This window comes from Limulus polyphemus, unplaced genomic scaffold, assembly GCF_000517525.1.
Source record: "Limulus polyphemus unplaced genomic scaffold, Limulus_polyphemus-2.1.2 Scaffold1597, whole genome shotgun sequence".
NCBI lineage: Eukaryota > Metazoa > Arthropoda > Merostomata > Xiphosura > Limulidae > Limulus > Limulus polyphemus.
Genome location: NW_013667207.1, coordinates 237,519 through 255,634, shown reverse-complemented (window position 1 = coordinate 255,634; position 18,116 = coordinate 237,519). Strand labels below are relative to the sequence as shown.

Below are 18,116 nucleotides of genomic sequence, written 5' to 3'. Positions count from 1 at the left end.
GTTCAAAACATTTCCCTAAACGTTTTTGATATTATTTGTGGCTACAGAGGCGTTGTTTCCGAATGTGTGTCTCGTCGTGTACCATCACTATGTGGGATTAGAGTATACTAAACTTTACACATTATATAGGCCACACTAACGTGAGGGTTAGGCCGTTGGTTTAACTATTATACGTAAGGTACGTTTTGTGTGTGTGTGGGTAGGGGGGGGGGGGTAATGGAAATATTCCAAAACGCAACAATAATATCTTGACGACCTAATCGTTTGCTCTGATCGAAAGTTAATATCAATTTATATTATTCTCATTTTTTACTTACTAGACGAAATTTCTAGATCGTTACACCGTCATCATGATTAGCTCCCTCTAACAAATAAACATTTAAATTAAAATATTAAAAATATACCTTACTTACAACGCTGTCACCTTCCTGGGTTTTGAGGTCAGTTTTTGCTGACACGTGGTTCTCATAAAGTACTCATCTTGCTGTTATCTCACCAAAGTACTTCCATAGGCAACGATGGTATGACCTTTGGCTTGAAATCATCATAGGCACCATAAATATTGAAACGCATTCATTGACAAGCTTTCTTGCTAATTTCTGCTTCCTGGTTAGGAATGACATATGCTTCTGGCTATTTGGTATGTTTATTAATGTATTTGTTCCACAGTCACTCTGTAACAGATTGATCAAGCACATCAACAGCAGCTCTCTCAAGCGGTGCTCCAACACAATAATGCTATAGCAGTCCATACCGTTTCTTTCATGGACCTTTTTTCTCATAGCATAATCCACAGGATTTACACTAAATATTTATACAGACCCAGCATACAACTCAATAGAAGCATTCTGTCATTTTTTCTCCAATATGTTTTTAACACATAAGTGTCCAGCTGTTGAAAGGTTGTGGTACCGATGGAGTGCTTTGGCATGTAGAGACTGTGGAAATACCAACTGTATTTTTTGTCCACTTGCTTTTTGCATAAATCCATCTTATTTTTTCATTCCTGGAGACAATTTCCACCTTTCATTACCAAATCAGGTCAAACAATCATAGCTATAGAACCAGTGTCAAAGAACATACTGCAAGGCTTTTCATGAATAAATATATGGATACGTGTCTCGTTTAGGGCAGATGGAGTATTCTCAGCGGAACATTGCCCATAAGATCACCTAATTCTTGTTCACCAGTATTAGGCTTACTCTTTGTTGTTTCTTTGATCTAGTTGGGCTCGAAGTTTCAACAGTAATGGAAATGTTTCCCACATTTATAACAGCTTCCTTTGGGAGAGTTTTTATTCCATACAGGCTTTTGTGTGTAGTTCCTGACAATATTTTATTAAAGACCACTTGAAAAATCTATTGTCTTTTAGTTTAATTTTGAGTAACTAGTTGTCTACCTAATCTTTTAATTTCTTCTAGACTATGGTACCTTTCTATTACAGGCTGGAGAAATCCAGGAAGGACCTGCTGTAACAGCAGTATTGGTACAGGTGTAGGTGAAATAGTTTGTTTGTTATGGATTTCGCACAAAGCTACACGAGGGCGCTAGCCATCCCTAATTTAGTAGTGTAAGACAACTAGTCATCACCACCCACCGCCAACTCTTTTACCAACGAATAGTGGGATTGACTGTCACATTATAATGCCCCCACGGCTGAAAGGGCGAACATGTTTGGTGTGACGGGGATTCGAACTTGCAAGTCGAGCACCCTAACCACCTGGCCATGCCGGGCCTGGGTGAAATAGCTTTTCGATTTCATATTTTATAGTAAATGAAGTTTTAGGTTGGAATTCTTGGGCAGATGCAGAAATGGGTGTAGTTGGATTGATCTCTGCATTTACTAGTACATTTTCCAAATGTTTTATTCTTCCATTTTTGCATTGATGTTCTTTTCTCTGTATTTCATATATATCTTTTTTTGTAAATCTTAAATTTTCGTCATTACTTTTTTATTCTTCAATTTTGTTGTTACTATTCCTCAGTACTTTTCAATAGCTGCACTGATCATCCTTGTTTTTGTTCTCCATTCTTCTTTAAATATTACCTCTCCTTTTTACTATTCTCTTAAATTTCTGTCTCTTCCTTCTTCATCTTCTGTCTTTTTTTCTCTCTCTAACTTTTGTTTTTTCTTCTTTCCATTTACTGCCTTGTTCTTTTTTTTAAATTTCTGTCTCTTTCTTCTTTGACTTTTTCTTCATCTAAAACAAAGTTTTGATCTTCATCCATACTCTTTAACTTGAAGTTGACATTTAGTCAGTTCTATTTTATTTTCACCAAAATAATCCCACTTCTGATATCAATACTTTAACGTTTTCATCCATGAGGGTGTTATAATGTGATTTTCAACTCCACTGTTCGTTGGTAATAGAGAGAGAGAGAGAAAAAAAAGAAGAGAGTAACCCAAGAGTTTGCAGAGAGTGTTATTGACTAGCTGCCTTCCCTATAGTCAATCACTTCACAGATAGACCTTGATTAGCTTTGCTCAAAATTCAATAAAACAAACAAAAATATGATTCACTTTCTACTCACTATACAAAATTATTAAATCATTACATCATCAATTTTTAAAACAAAACTTGCAAAATACGCATCTACTGCATTCGTTTTTCTATGCTTTAAAACGGGAAATATCACAGAAAAATACAGGCTGCAGAGTTTTGGCCAGAAAATGGAAATTGTTTGGTAATGTGAAAAAACCTTGGTGATCCGGTAAAAAGAATATTATATCCATAAGTGCGATTACTGTACAGATATTTGCTTTAGCCTTTCTTACCAAGATTCTTTATTAATGAAAATTCAAGTTTGAATAAATATAAACCTAACTTCTGGGCTAAAGTTACCACTCGTAGGTACTTGCAGTAATTCCATTTTCTTTTCATATTTGATTTATTATTTTGATGATTACTACAATTCTGGGTACGATATTCACATAATTATGTAATACGCTATCTGCTGGTGGAAAGAGAAATTTGATAAGAGAAACAGTTTTTGTTTGTTTAAATATTGAAAACTGGACAGAGGCAAGTGAGAAGTTATTTTGGTGTATATGGTTTTTTCAGAAGGTTGTAGACACATAAACAAATAATTTGTCTTTACATTAAAAACTTGGGAAGATTGTAGATGGTCAAATATTTATAAAACATGATCTTTAGGAATCACTGCTTCATGGATTTAATGCAAACTTCAAGAAAGCAAGTGAAGTAATTATCACAGCTCAAACAGTAAGGAATAGACTTTATAGGTTCAGCTTGACCACACTGTTTTTGTCGTTTGACCAGTTCCATTAGTCATATGTAATCTTTACAAATTAATCAAGGTTATTCATGAACAGCCAGATACTAATGGTGCAATCGGTATAACATAGTTGAATGTTATTGGTTTAATGACAGTTATGAGAAATTTCACGAAATTTGCAAAAAGATGACTTACTACTACTGAACCACAAGCAGAATCTTGAACAGATTTCTTAATGCAAAACAAAATATGCCTTTTATTACACTACCAACATTATGACGGACTACTCTGAAGAAACCACTGAAGTAATAGACTGACCAGAAGAATTCTTGATCTATTCAAATACAACATCTGCAGCTTCTTTGCACATCATATATACAAATTCTAGAAACACATGCATAATAATTTTGACCACTGCAAATGCGGGGACTGTATCACACCCAGGACAGCCCTGTACTTATTACTGAGAATATAATGTTGCAAATGAGAATTTCAGACATGATGACTCAACCAGACCCTACTTTTGACTAATTTGAGTTGAAATTACCAATATAAGTTCAGTTTATTTCAACAAAAAACAATTTACCTATGGAACCTTGTTTCCTGAATATTGTTCAGTAGTTTACAAGTGTTACTGTCAAATGGATGGATGAGTAACTATATGTAAGCACTTACTCAATACAAATACAATATAATTAATAAAATAATACCTTTATTTCAGTCTTACTGAGTAAGCAAGCAGAAAAGTTTTCCCTAACTACAAAAAAATAAATAGCACATATAGGAAGATCTAAAGACACAAAGCAGGAAAAGGTTTTCTTTGGATTTAGGTAACATACATTAAGAAGTAATACTGTAAAAGATTCAATAAAATTGTGACAACTTTTATTTAAACTTAACTGTATTTTCTTAAGTATTACTGCTATGTTCATTTTCAACATTGGCATACTTGAAACCTGGTGTCCATTTTATTAAAATAGAAACAGAAAAACTTTCAACTAAGAAATTTTTTTCGGTTACTAAACTATAACTATTTTATCCATGAGTTAACCTAGGGAGAAATTTCTTTAGCATCCTTCAGAATTTAAGATATTTACAATTTTATTTACAATATATATATATATATATATATTTCAAATCAAAATCTGGTCTATACAGCCATTGAAATATGTTCATTGGGTGGACATTAAAGAGTAACATTTCTTTCTTGTTCTGTATAGTTTAACTTGTTTCCACAATTATTTGTAATTCTCTTATGGTTTTTGCTTTAAGTAAGACATTTAAATAAGTTTCACAGTACACTTACACTTACAAAATAATATATTATTTACTTACATATTCCTTTTATAAAAAAATCGTTAGTAGCCGTTTGATAACCTCAAGGTATTTTAAAGTGTGACACTAACAAATAAAAAAAGTTTCTGTTATAGTTTTTAATTTGCTATAGTACACAGTAAAGATCACAATTCAAATCAGTAAAGTTTCGAATTTGGTACAGTCCATGGTAAAAACGATGCTTCGATCTAGGCTAGTAGACTGAAGGCTGCTCCAAGTCCCCAGCTTGTTTCAAATGTGTTGATCTTCTTAACAAGCTAGAAATAGAAAACAAAACCATCTATAGCACTCACAGTACACTCTGTTTATTGCCTTGAATAATAAAGTGATTCTGAACAGGGACATCATCAATATGGTAGAGAAAGTGTATCAATATAGCATGTATTGAAAAATTACCACAATGAAGATGTTTAGGCTACACAATTGATTTAGAAATGTGATGGAAGGTAACTAGCTTTATGTGAGTGTGTAATAATTATATACTTCATAAAATTGTGAACAAATATTTGGTAAGACTCCTGTTTTATCATTACTTGGCTCAGCAAACAAAAAAAAAAAAGAAAAGTGAAGTGGGCTAATTCATTCTCTGCCATACTGGAAATGTTAACTTTCTGGGAAGGACCATCCAGAACATGTTCTGGATAGAAGGATCAAATATACCCTCAGTTACTTCCTTAAGCCCAACTCTACACTCACTCAAAATTTGATTTATTTATGAACATTTATAACACATACAATATTATTTAGTTATAAAGTAACATTTTGACCACTATTACTAAACCAACACTACATATTGTATTTTTGTCTGAGCAACAGACTTGTGGAGTATTCTACAAGTTTAAGAAATGCTACAATTCAAAATATAAATTACACACTTTGTCTAATACAAATCTAAAGTCTATATATGAATTTAAACAATGTAGAGAAAACTATATTATGATGGGTTCTTTAAAGGAACTTACAGTTATCTCCTTGTTTAAATCAAATTGAAAACCATCATGAAGTAAAGAGCTGATATAGGTCAAGTCCAAACACAGGAAGGGCATGTTGATGTTACCATCCCCAGAACAGGCTAAAAACATGATACACTTATAGTTAAACAAAACAATAATCATCTATGAAAAAAAATAATACAATTCAAAAACTCGTTTCTTTGTGAACACCCAGACTTCATGGTCCTAACAAGTTCTGTGAATAGCATCAAAAGGAATCCACATGGTTGTGTTGTCTGTCACAGTATTCATTTATCCATCACAACCCCCCCCCCCCAAAAAATGGGACAAGTAATGATTTACTTTTGTGACACTTCTAAATTCTGAAACATTGTCTAAGCAAATTCATGAATATCACATAAACTATGTCAGAATATTGGTTGTTTGTTTGGTTAGTTATACCCTACTAATAGTGGTTACATCTTGTAAGTTCCAGCACATAAAATACAGATACAAACAATTACCTATTAATTTGTAAGATAACAATGATCTTGTCCAAAAGGTAATCAACACGGTTATGTAAATTAATAGTCTTGATCTTAACCCATAATGTATAATGTTAGACTGGAAATTACATTGTTTTTCATATTCCTCTTCATTCGTCTGTTAAAAACTTCCACCTCAGAAAAGTGTAAAAACAGAAATTTCAGGTCTATTTTTTGTCTGCCAAAAGCTAGACTGGATAATGGTGAGACAAAAGTTTATCTGGAATGCTATTTTTATACATAGTACAGGAAATTTAAAAGTTATGATTTGAATACTGAAAGGTGGCAAGAAACTGGAAACTAACTTCAAAAGCTGATGCTGTTTCTTATCCTGATCTTTCATCACATTGTGTAATAAGTTTAAAATGTTAATACACTGTAGGCACCTTAACTATCTATAACATTACTGAAAGAGCTGCTTAAAAACACTTTGCTTAATGTTTCTAATACATATTAACATACCATCTTTAGCACCAGTTTCTGTACTCATCCTTGAACCAAAATCTTACAACAAATCAAATATTTGTAATAAATTAAAATATGCTAAAAAGCGTTTGAATAAAACTAATCACCATAAAATCACATAAGTATAAAACAAACCTTTTTTTGCTGCTTTGAAAAAATCCCCAACAAGAATTATACCACCATCACTTTTATCTGCAAGATATATTTTACATCAGCATCTTTTTCACAGTTCATTGAAACCAATCAATTATAAAAAACAAAACTTAAAAACATACACCAACATAAATCACACACATACAAAATGAAACTTTCCCTCTCTATCAATACCTAGTCTGTTATGTTTTAAATATAGTATTTCACTTCATAAGGTAGATGATGAGTCATAATTTAGTAACATTAATATTCAAGTTTTCGTGTGGCTTTGAAATATCCTATAAAAACATATATGATCAAGTTTATAAACACACACACTGTTCCTTAATTTATTTGATTAAAGAAAAAATATTAAGACAATGATCACCATCAATAGTAAAATATTAATCACATTACAAAATCAGTCTCGTGTTTCTTCAGGTTGTCACCTACACACTCATATTAGAAATATGTTTACTGATGTAGGGTATCATTTGAAAATTCTAAGGTGTGGCAAATAAACATCTAAAAAGAACAATTATTTGAATTTTTTTTAGTCAGAATTAATGTTTTTAATAATTTTGTTATTCAAGCACAAAAATACACAATGGCCTATATGCAGTGGACCCATATTTGATGTTTATTTTTTTCATTGGCAACATCTCATTCTTGAGCTTTTGGTTTTTATTAGTGGACACAAATTATATTTCCTAGATCTTTCATAAAAGTACTTCCTAACTAACCCCCATAATATAATCTTGCTGTGATTGGATTATAATTTATTCCTGGGTGCTTCTTTAATCAAAAGTCATTTGAAAATATAGATGACATTTACAAGATTTTAAACTTCAACTCAACACTAGTCATGGTGGTTGCGAAGTCGGTCAAATCTACCAAACCCATACAGAGATTAATTAATGAATATAACAGATAAAATAGTTTTTTTTCTTAAGAGCCACATCAATGTAACTTCTGTATTGTTAGCCAGGCACAGATGAAAGGTCAATATAATAAAAATGTATAAATGTATAAGATTTAAGCTATTTAGTCTAAACATTTATGTTTTCGTGTTATAATATGGTTGTCATTCTAGAATGAAAGAGGCATAATTTATATTTATTTCCTAATTTTTTATGGTTGTTATGAGATCGGTCAAATCTACTAACCTGTACAGAGATTCATTACTGAAAATAACAAATAAAATATAAAGTTTTTTCTTAAGAAACTTTTGACACCTATCTGGACATTATAAAGATTTTGCATGTGAAATTTGAAAGTTTTATGATGCATAAAAGTATTTTTAATCTTAAAATGAAAATTACTTTGCATGTTAGATGGACAACATGCGAAAAGAACAAAGGCATGAGAAAAACATTGCTTTACAAAACTTAAGACTTAATAAACAAAATATTTTGTGTATGAAAGCATTGTGATGTTTACTGTTAATGTGCCAAATTTTGTTAACATTCACTGACTGATTTAAAAGTTATAGCATGAAACTATAACAAACACAAAATGGTTATGTGGTCAGTCGCAGTGACCAAGCCCATGCTTAAAGAGTTAATGCCCCTTTGTTAATTTCACAGGCCCTCAGTGGTGGTGGTTTAAGAGAAGACCCATAAACTGGTTGGGTCACCTGCATTACAGTTGTGGTGGCATCAGTGGCATTAGCCTGGGTGGATAGGACTTCAGTGTCAGCCAGGGACCTATCACATACTGACTTTCCCAGAGCCTGGCCAACCATTGAGAGAATCAAAGCTGTGGAAAGTTTTCTTCAGTTTAAGAATGTAGTGTGCCTATCAAAGGTGCAAGCACATCTGACAAGTATTATGAGTAAAGACTCTTCATTCTCCGATGAGACATCATACAAGTGGATCCTGCTTCTTCTTGCCAATACTGGCTCCTCCTTTCACTCACCAGTAAAGGTTATGGTTGAGTGATCAGTTGCTATGCTGCTTGGAGGTTTGGTTCCTCCAAGGTTAATAAGGTGGTTGTCACTATAATTTTCTGTGACTGGTGTATCGAGTAGATGCTTTAATTTCTTTAGTCCTATTGCTTCTGATGGGGGCTGCTTGACTCCTGAAACTTCAGGGCCAATCCAGTAAAATCATGGTTTCATTTCCCATGTCTGATTCACTGGCCAGCAATACATTATCATTTGTGGGTTCAGCAATCATAAATATAAGGCTGGCTCCTGGAAACCAAGGTTCTATGGTTTGGTCCACTTCTTCATAGTGGAAGGAATCCTGGGTATACTGGTCATCAATGAAGTGGGACACCATGCAATTCAAACAATTGGTGTCAGGAACTCCAGAAATAAGGCAATATAACTGACCACTAGTTGGTTGAAGAAAAGAGATGGCCAGAATGGTTAAAGATTCAAACATAAGTGGTGAAAGTCTGGATTGGAGAAGCAGTTTCAGTTGAATTCAAATTGTCAAAAGCTCAGCTAAGTGCATAGGTTGAAAAGAGTCATAACTACTTGATTACAGTTATGACATGCTCTAAAATCCCTCATAGACAATTTAACAACTCTAAACGTGAGTTAAATGACATTTCTTCTGGCTTCCTTCATTTATGTCCTATATCACGCATAAAGGATGCATCACTAATGTCTGTGAAATTACTGTTCTTCAGGCTTCATTGTGTCTGTGATTGACTGATTCTCTAGCCACATTGCCCTCTGATCTCTCTCTTGGACAACAGATAACACAGCTTACTTTGCAATCCTGCCTCATTCGTTTTTGTACTGACTTGTCACACAAATAGTGCCCAGTTCCAATAGCAAGGAATAGGGGGTTGAAATTGCAAACTGGTTCCTACATATGTCCTGACTTGTGTTAGGTGATGCCAGTCTTTCTTTTTGGGCATTAGAATCCACACATTTTTATATTGTCTTACTTTAGGAGCCTTCTTTCATTCGCAAATTTAGTATTATTTTTCGTACAACCTTCAAGACTTTTACTATGCTGGAGTTACTTTCCATCTCTCCCTAGTACACTTAGATGTTGCATTTTCATGTGTTATTCTTGAACCTTGTATTGAAACAATGTCAAGAAAATATTCAGTAAAACTGTGGGTTTATTAAAAACATTTCAATCTGCATGACTTAAAATATATTCAATCACAACCAAATAAAACAGTGGGTACATCAAGTTTATTTTTGTGCTGATGTCTAAACTATTGTCTTTGAATTTCATTTACTATTGATAGTTTTGCCTAATCATGAATATTTCAATTCAATCTGACTGAAATATATTGCCCTAATCTTCATGAAAAACACGAGGTAAAACTATTTTCTCTCAGATGTAGAATTAGTCTCTATGTTAGTGTTATCTCTTTCGTGAAAATTCACTACCTGCTGAATATTTCAACTTCAAAATTGAAACATTCTTTTGTAAGCATTAATGAAAATAACAGGTACAATGTATCTTCAAATAATATTTTCCAGGTCATTAATTCCAGTGAACTTCATCTCACAAAATCTTAACATATCAGTTCAAATCCATTGTTTCTAAGTGCATGTTACTTACTGTTGTGTTCTTTACTTACTTAATCCATTTGTGTTATCCAGCAGTCATGAAGGACTATTATGTTAACAGATGTGAAAGACAGCACACACATTTATTTACAGATATTGTCCTATACACATATCACCATTACACATCTTCACATATTCTAGTAGCATATAGCAGATTGCCTCCGACTGTCACGTAAATTACTTTGGTAACCTTCTTGGGTTACCTTCCAAAGATATATCGTGGTAGTTATGGCTCTGTAATTTGTTGTCATCTCAGAGTCATTAGACTATTTGTTTTTCATTTCAAGTTTCATGAAACAAATAATCATTGGTGGAATTCAGCCAAACAAAGGCTTTTTAGCAAAAATTCTCATCATTCAGGATTAATGCTTATGCTGTTACTGTTGCAGAATCAGCATACTTTCCAGTTATACTCCATTGTGTTCTTGCCACTCAGCCAAAATAAAGGGAGTAATTCTTTTAAAACATTGGGTGATGTTTCCGATCAGAAAATTAATTCAATAGCTCAGGAAGTAAGTGTTGCAGCACCTTTTCAGTTATTGATTTTTCAACAACATAACCATTCTAGCTTATGAAATAAGTCAAGAGACATTCACAAAAGGTAATGCTTATACTGCAAAATCTCATCTGAAAGCGAGGCTCACAAAGCCTTTTCAGCTGAATTTTCAAACTTCTACTTACCATCTTCAATTATTCAAATTGTTGGTTTATTAGGTGTTAGGTCTACTCATTCCAGCTGCCTTAGATTAAGTAGTTGAGTCATAATCGTAGTGTAGTACATACATTGTACCTCATCATACTATATGAGGGATCAGAAAGAAAAGTTTGCAATGTTCTTTCAGGTGAGTTTCTCAGGCTCCTGGTTACCATCTTTAGTTGTACTAACTATGCTGTTTTCATATATTGTAAAACTCTTTATCTAATGTATGTAATGTAACTCTTGAAATGATGCACATTAGTTAAGTAGTACACTGTACTCAAATGCATGCATATGTTATCCCAAATATATTTTTGTATGATACTTGTTTTGTAGACATTTATATCTTTGTTTACCAGAGGGTGTTTTCACATAATGGGTTTGCCAAAGTAACCAGAATTTTGAAAGTTCAGAAAACAATTTGAGCCATATAAAATGTGTGTGAACTTGGTTGTTTGATGATTGATTTGTGAGTCTGTTACAGGATTTTTATTATTGATAAATGAGTGGTTATTCAGTTTCTTGTTTTTTTCAAATTAATATAGATATGAGAAAATTAGTAAGTAGAATTTCTACTGAGGCATTATTTATTTTGAAGTAAGGCCTATTATTAGTTAAAAAACCATGTAAGTGTAGGACTTTTAGTTGTAGAAATAAAACTGAATTCATTTGTGACCAAATGCCAAAAAACACCTGTTCAACAACAGAAACCTTTACAAGAATGTGTAATTTTTATTCTTGTAGGTAAATTAAATACAGCTTCATGTAATAGTGTATATATATATATTTTTTTTCTAATTGTAAATCTTATTAACTTTTCTAGTGTAGTTGAATGAAACATTTAAAAATTTTAAAGGTTTGTTTACAAATATTTTTATGTGTATGTTTTTCATTACCTACAGTTTGAAAAAAGGAAACATGGATGATGAAAACAGTAATATAGTTCCTGATGTGGTAAGCTTGGCTTATGTCTTATATACAGTGCATCAGTATATTGTTGAAAATTATATTTATTTTATAGTATTCTGATAATGAAAAAAATTATTAAATTAATCTCAAAAGTAATATAAATTAACATGTTCTGAAGAAAAGTATAAATTTATTGGAATTTGTCACATTTATGTGTTTTGTGTAAGTGATAAAACTTTATCTTCAATTTTTTAAATTTTTATAGTGCCTTAATAATAATAATAATGCCCAGATGATGTTTTAAATGGCTTTTATGTGTACCACCTGTATGTTTATTAAACCGTTAAATGCTTAGGCTTATATGAAATGAGAAAAAAAAATGGTGGTGGGCAAAGTAGTAGAAAAATGTTAACTCGTTCCACCAGTTAGTGAATTTAATAGAACGTGATAGACAAACAGTGAAGCTTAAATATTTCAAAGTCTGATCTTTCCAAGTATTGTAATAAATTCTGATATGGTACATACCTCTTTTCACATAAATAAATATTTTCGTTCAGTGCTGCCCTCTATATACAAAACAATTTTTTGTCCATGCCACAAGCCTTGAAGCTCCCACATCAGCAACTGACTGATTCAAACGTGTCTCACATGCAAATAATCATGCGTTAACCCTCCACCAATAAGAATGTGACATACTCTCTTGATGCATGTGACTCCCTCTTTTCAATTCTACCAAACTGTCACTTCTCATTTGGCAGTACTCATGTTGTAATGTATATTTTGTGCTCTCTTCAAGTTGTTGTGTCAGCGAGTCACGTGACTACTATGATGCAACGTTTCTAGAACTATCATGTACTTTGGCGAATGTTCAAGTTCTTACTAGATATAGGGTGGGCGGATATATATATAGGAGGGGACAACGTGACGCGGTAAAGTGTATAGATAGTGAGTAATTGAACTGCAGTCACACGGTATTGTTGAGGTTAACGTTCGTTCGTTACAGTGTTGTTTTAGCGCGAGTATTGAGATTAAGTGTATCGCAGAGTTATATTCGGAAAGAATAAACCAGTTTTATTAAGTAAAGACTTGTGTCGTTAAAGTTTCGTTGGAACGAAGTTACGAAAAAATCAATTAACAAACGGAGACGTAACAAAGTGTTTTATTTCCATATCTTTGTAGTAATTTCTCTCAATCAGTTACTATTTATTAGACAGTACAGATATTTGTAACTTGTTGAGTTATTCTGAAGTGGAATTATATGTTTCTACTTGATTATGGAACTTTTTACTTCATTACAAAAAGTTTTTTTTTCTTTCTGCCAACACAGTTGTGTTTGGTTATTCATTTTGCATTGTTAATTCTACATTACCACTTCAGAGGTTACATGTTTTATCACTACATTTACACAGACTTCAGGTCATGGTACTTTATGGGAAACTTCTTGGCCTAACTTCATTGAGATATTGATCATACAATGAGCTGACCTTTGTCGGGTTTCGTTTTGAGTTTGGGGGCCCACAAATTTTGAAATACAATCTACCAGTTTTGGAAAGAAAAGATGTTATACTGTTATGGTTTTTGAATACTTTTATTTTTTAATATTGTTATTTGTAGTTATCTGAGTTGTATAAAATAAGTTTTGTTAGATTGGTCGATACTCATAGTCCAGTTCAGGTTATACATTAGGCTTAGTTGTATTGTTTCTCCTATGCCATTTGTTTAGGCTTACAATGAGTCTTTGTTCTTTTAGGATTACATGTAATTAATCTTCTTGATATGTCAATCATTTGTCTACCAATATTGTTTTTCTTCCACTCATCACATGTCATAAACAGGTTATTGTTAATACACACTTCCTTCATTTTATAAATTAACGTTTATTTAATTTTTGTTATTGCTAATCTGTTAAACTTCTTCATATTCACTTTTATACATACTTATTGTTAGGTTAAAATTTTTATTTTTTATTTTTAATACATATGTTTATATCACTACACAATTTCTTAACTTTTCCGATATATCAACTATTTCATTTTCGTCATTCTTTATAATTTATACTTCTTACCCTTTATTTCATTGGTGTGAGCCCCTGGAAGCTGAAGTCCACCCTACCTGCTCCAAATATTGCTTGCCTTCCTCCTATAAAATGTTTTCACATTGCTATCATATGACCCATTCATGGGGAAGGGGTATGAGATTCCCTCTGGCCTCATGAACTTGAGGTGAAGATGGTATGATTCTCCTTCCTACCTCCCCCTCCCCATCATATGGCTGGGTTTCGGATTGCAGTCAACTTGATGGCGATATGATCCTCTTTCCTATCCCCACAGGGATGTCTGTTTCTGGTGGCCTGGGTTTTGGATTGTAGTTGACTTACCGATGGTATGATTCTCATCCTACCCTGATGTGGATGTTGATTCCCAGCAGCCTGGGTTTTTGATATTGTTGACTTGCCATGTATGGTCTGTTGCTCCCTAGCCACTCTACACCTGGAAGCACATCCTCTTACTCTCACCCACATTTATGTATTATGGGATTGAGATTCATATATCTTGTGGTTCAGATCCAACCATAGTTCTCTCCCTACTGGATGTGCTACTCCTTGTGACACCTTTTTCCACACTGGGCAAAGAGTATACCTGGTACAGAAGTGGCGTGGTCTCCCACATATGATCTTTGACACCGAAGATCTCTTTGGGATTGTCCTTCAGATGCTTTTGAAGGATACTTATTTCTTTCCCTTGCACTGGAACCTCCACTTTTTCAGTATGGCATTCTAGCTAGTTATGTGAGAAGGAGTAATTTACTGTATCAGAAGTTATAATTTTCCTATGCTGAAAATGTATTTCTGATAGTTACTTGTCTCCTTTCACATTTCCCACTCTTCCTCCCCACTGAAAACTGGTGCTTCCATTTTCTGCTGTGATAGAAGTGATAGTTCGGTAGAATTGAATAGCGGGAGTCACATGCGTCATGAGATTATGTCACACTCTTATTGGTGGAGGGTTGTAACATGATGAGTTGCATGCGAGATGCATTGGAATCAGTAAATTCCAGATGTGGGAGCTTCAAGGCTTGTGGCATATGCAAAAAATGTTTGCATATAGAGGGCAGCACTGAACAAGAATAGCTATTTAAGTGAGAGGAGGTAAGTATGTATCGGAAATACATTTTCGGTACAGGAAAATTATAACTTTGGGCAAAAACAATATTTTTGAGACAATACCACTTCACACAGAAAGCTATTTTCCCTATGGTTACCTTTTTCCATCCACACAGGGCTTTTTGTACTTTTTGCCTACAGACTTTTTCTACAATTCTCTCCCTCTCCTCCTTTCAGCCTTCATCTTATTTCCTTTCCTCCTTCTGCTTCCATCTATGTCCAATGTCTCATGGAGGCTGTGTTTGTCATCACTTCCTACAATTCCTCTCTCCCATTCAATATATTGTTCACCAGGGAGTGTTTTTCAACTCATTATCAGCTGGGATCAGCCGTCTCCCATCTGTTTGTAAGATATGGAACTTATAGTTACTAGGATTTGCACCTATCCAATTCATTCTGTATGAGAGGCTTAGAGTTTGATGACCTTGTGTTCTATGAGTCACACACATATGTACCTCCTCATTTTGTCATTCTGCAACCAGAGGGATGCCTGATGTGGTTCTTTGACTTCAATGGTTCTCCTGTCCATTCCTCTATTCTAGTATTTGTATAGATGGCTGAACTGATCCAATATCACCATTTTGTGTTCCATTACCTACACCCAAACCAGTCCTACATCTCTTTAACTATGCTTCCCCTTTCTTGTTGAGGAGCATCCTTGAATGACAGTTTTAGATCTGGCACATGGACCCAGAACATATCCTTTCTCCATATTCATGTGGTTGAACTTTTGGTAGATTGGTGGGCATGATACCATTATTCCCACTTCCAGTGGTTCATTTCATTATGTTCCATTCCAATGATTCCTTGTTTTTCCTAAATTAACTTCCATGGGGAAATCCAACCCACAACTCCTTACTTTCAAACCCTGGATCTGTCATATTGGACCAGTTCTCAATTGGTTGCTTTCCAGGTTCTATGAATCAGGTTGTGGGCTGCCTCTCTCATGTGAACTGTGTTCTACCCACAGTTTTTCCATTGGGGATTCTCTCTTGGGGACTCCTTGCCTTGCCAATCCTCTCAATTTCATGCTTCCTCTTTTCTGATCATCTGTCCTTCATCCTTGGCTTTTACTGCATTCCACCAGGTCTGATATTATATGCGTCATAATGCTCGCCCACCTTTCTGTCTTTTATCATGGGTCCTAGCCTTGTTAGAAACACTTCTTGTTGTGTCCACTTGGTGGTACCTCTCTGACTGGTTTAACCTTATTTCCATCTTCTGTGCCACCTGACAACCAAACCTCTTGTTTTCCTGCCAATTATATGCTTTATTGCTTTAACATCTTTATCCTTTCAGTCAAAGGATCTAGTCCTTCCATATTCACGTTTGGATTTGTTCAGTCCATTACCTCTTGAACGAGACTTTCGAATTTGGTAATCCTTCCTTTCCTGTTCCATACATCCTTCTACCTGGGCCATATACCTGTGTGAGGGACATTGCTTTCAGTGATGGTCCATCCATTGCTACTATCCTCCTGATCATCCTACTATTGGACATTTCCCTTCCCTTTACCTGGTTGTTCAACAGGATTTAACTGTCTCAACCAGTGCCGGTTATTAGGTGGCCTTGTATTCAATGTTTTGCCTTTCTCAGTACTGCAAGGTGTTTCCTCCCATGTTTTCCCCACTTTGTTGAAGTCCTTCCTTATCCATAGACACATTCACCCTGTTCTCTGATTTTTTTAACCTACATAAAGTTTAGTTAGAAAGTCAGATAAATTGCATTGATTTTATGTTTACCTTTATAGCAATTTGATATTTTTGTGTTTTCTAAAATGCATCTTTGAAATCTAAAAATTAATTTGTCTTCCCTATCCACTTGAGAGAATGAATGAGACTTACAGTAAGCCTTAGCAAGTATGACACGTGAGTACGAATCAATTTTCTAACATCGTAAGCACTAGAAATCATTGTTTTTCTATATTTTTAGATACATAATTGCAAATTCTGATTATTTTGTCTACAAAATACTTGTAATGTTAATGAAAGCTTAAATGTAAATGAAGATACACAAAACATGTTCAAAGTTATAATATGGAAACTGGTCACTTTGGGGTCATGTGATCATTGTAATCCACTGAGGCAGTAGTGAAAGGGTTAAATATAATGTATCATTGTAAGAAAATAATTAAATAATAATGGCTAAGATTAACTGTTTTAAGACAGGAGGTTAGTTTAAGAAACTTAATTAGGAGTAGTAAAAATAGTAAAAAAAAAACGTGCTGAATTCACAAGCTACATGTCTCTTTTTTTTATATCTGTTCTGTTATATAGCTTGTTATAGTAGTTGTTTTTCTTCTTAATTGTTCATCTTTATATTTTAACTCACTGAATCCTGTGATAAAGCATTCTAGGCAAATTATATTCATCACTATGTAAAAGAGTGATAATACAATAGAAATGTAGCTTTAATACATTAACTTACCTTTAGTTGTTTAATAGCATTTACCAACATTTTGACCATCATGTTAAGCCTAATTTTCATCATTCCCATTCATTATATTGAGATGTGAATTTCAGAATCTCATTCACTGGAGTCTTGTCTTTTCTCCTTATGCAAGTATAATAGCAGAATGATATCATCCAGTACACTTTTCAAAATTTCATGTTCCACATTCAACAGTATTTCTACATGGTTTTGTTTCATTGTTCTTGTCAGGGAAGTGCATTTTGGTGTTCATGACAGCCATTGTAGATTTTTTATTTTTGCCTATGCACCCTGAAGTTTGTGTTTCTTCTAATGATACATGCACACCTTTGTCTACTGACACTTCTACCTCATCATTTAGTATTCATGTTTTCAGTTCTCCAAGAACTTCTTAGTCTTTCTCCTATTATGTATCTGCTTGTTTGATAATTTCCGGTAGAAATTCTTTCCGAGGAACTTCAGTGATACAAGTCATTTCTTGATTAAACCAGTTTATTCTTTCTCGATACAATTTTTTGTAATACACAGAATTTCCACACTCACTTTAAACTTAACAACCTTTATAACACATGCTATAAATCACAGTGATTCACACACTACTTACGGTGCCTACTGTTTGCTTGACTCAGTTATCTATCTGCCCAATCACACTGGTTTTTCTTGCCAGGCTTATATACTAAAAAAAGGGAGCATCTAGATCACACTCGAGCTGGCGGGCAAATTCATGATT

At 33.8% G+C, this 18,116-nt stretch overlaps 2 long non-coding RNA genes across 3 annotated transcripts in view; one reads left to right on the top strand and one right to left on the bottom strand.

Moving 5' to 3' along the window:
* The window catches only part of LOC111086974, a 47,315-nt gene that overhangs the window by 15,361 nt on the left and 13,838 nt on the right, over nt 1-18,116 (top strand). The window contains exons 1-2 of one of the 2 annotated variants that reach the window (XR_002611697.1): nt 8,839-11,029; nt 11,787-11,838. This is a non-coding gene — a long non-coding RNA (uncharacterized LOC111086974). Of the gene's footprint in view, nt 1-8,838; nt 11,030-11,786; nt 11,839-18,116 lie in introns of those variants that run through there. The other variant, XR_002611696.1, reaches the window with a different exon arrangement.
* Nucleotides 3,930-6,757, bottom strand: LOC106464245. The gene is made up of 3 exons (XR_001291117.2): nt 6,650-6,757; nt 5,535-5,644; nt 3,930-4,829 (listed from the first exon to the last, which is right to left on the bottom strand). It is a non-coding gene; the product is annotated as an uncharacterized LOC106464245 (long non-coding RNA).